Raw genomic sequence first — 2,071 nt, 5'->3', positions numbered from 1 at the left:
GGCAAAGGACCTGAACAGATGATTCAAAGAATGACACTTGAATGGTTAATACATGTGAGGAAAAGCTCCCATTCATTAGCCATCCAGGAAATGCAAGTCAAAGTAATCATGAGATGCAGCTAACACCCATAGCTGTAGCCCAATTAAAAAAAAAAAAACTGAGAACAACAAATGCCAGAGAGGGTGTGGTTAGATTGGAACTCTTATCCACTGCTGGTGGACTTGCAAATACATACAGCCACTGTGGAAGGTGACATGGTAATTCCTAAAACAGGTGGAAAGAGAGCTACCATATGACCCAGCAATATCATTACTAGGCATATACCCAGAAGAAATAAGAAGCAGGTCACAAACAGACGTATACTCCCCCATGTTTATTGCAGCACACTTCACAAGAGTAAGAAGATGAGAGCAGCCTAAATTCCCATCAATAGAAGATTTGATTAAAAAAAATTTGGTGTGTACAAAAAATGAGATTCTACACATCCCTAAACAACTTCAATGAAACTGAAACACCTCAAGACATGGAGGAATTTGGAAGACGTTATGCTGAGTGAAGTTAGTCAATCACAATGCCAGGGGCTTAAGTGGAGAGCAAATGTTTTGAGAATGATGAGGGCAATGAATGTACAAATGCGCCTTACACAATTGATGTATGCATGGATTGTGATAAGAGTTGTATGAGCCCTTAATAAAACGATTGAGAACAAAAAGGACAAATATCGTGAGTTCACTGCTGTAGGAACTAACAGCAGAATGGGCACAAGCTCAGACTTGGAGGGCATCCACTCTGCTGGTAGAGAGCCTGCCCAGTGCCAACGAACCATACATTATCTGCTCTAGCTAAGTATTTTTAAGGTCACTTTGTTATAGGGCATCAACGTCAATTGCTACCAAATGGTCAAGGAAGGGGAAGGGGTGTTGTCTACTGAGTGGCTGCCATTAAATTTTGGAAGAGGTCTCCCCAGCAGGTAGACAGGCCTGTCAGAGGAGATGATGTCAAGGAGTGCAGGAAGGAAAAGAATGTTTGGAAACTGATTGTGGTAACAATTAGACAATACTACTTGATATGATTGAACTATGGAATGATATGATTTATGCATTAACTCCCAATTAATAGTAATTTTTAAAAATTCTGTTTTGTACTCAATGGCTTAGTTTCTGTCATAAATCCATATTTTCCAGTTACCAATCTTTATTTTTTCCAACTATCACATTACAATAAGCAATAGTTATCAATGCATCTTGATTACAAGGTTACTTAATTGCAGACATCAGAAGTCGGTAAAAATCTTCAGTTGCTTCATCTTTGGCAACAGTGGTTGGTGTGTAAATTGGATTAATAATATTCACTGGTTTTCTTTATAGGAACATGGCTATTATCCTTACACTGACCATGTTGTACTACAGGAGTGATCTTGGATACTCTCTTAAACAAGCATGTGATGCCATTTCTCTTCAAATTGTCATTCCCAGCATTGTAGGCCAATGCTAGCTCATTTTCATTCATTCATGAGGATTTTAATCTTTATGTATTACATTTCATTTCTATGACTTCTAGTTTTCCTAGTTTCATTCTACTTTCCAACTATTAGTGGATATTTGCAGCTGTTTCTTTTTATTTTGAGAAATGCCACTACAGCAAATAAAGGACATGAATTCTTTCCTCCACTTATTTCATTCAGGTTACCTACTTTGAGAAGGCAGATCTTTCCAGTCAAATTTTGAGTACCCTTTAACCTGAAGGGCTCATCTTTCAGCATTATGACATTAGTGGTTTTCAGGGTAAAGTTATTCTGGAAGTTTATCTCTAGGTCATCTTTCACCCTTCCTAATCCAGCTTAGGCTGGAAGCCTTGCTAGTATTTAAAATAACAGTATCCCAACTTTCAGCAACACGCAAACCACCAACATACTACAAATTGACCGACTAGGGTTGTACACAGAGCGTGAAAAGACAGTGATTGTTATGCTGGAGTGAAAATGATAAACTAATGCAAACTATTTGCTATGAGGAGATGAAATGTACTTAAATAAAAATTAAATACAAGTTAAAAGTAAAAGTATTTTTT

Source organism: Echinops telfairi, unplaced genomic scaffold, assembly GCF_000313985.2.
Source record: "Echinops telfairi isolate 266 unplaced genomic scaffold, ASM31398v2 ScPeMD7_7465;HRSCAF=8503, whole genome shotgun sequence".
Classification (NCBI taxonomy): Eukaryota; Metazoa; Chordata; class Mammalia; order Afrosoricida; family Tenrecidae; genus Echinops; species Echinops telfairi.
This window is presented reverse-complemented; position numbering follows the sequence as displayed.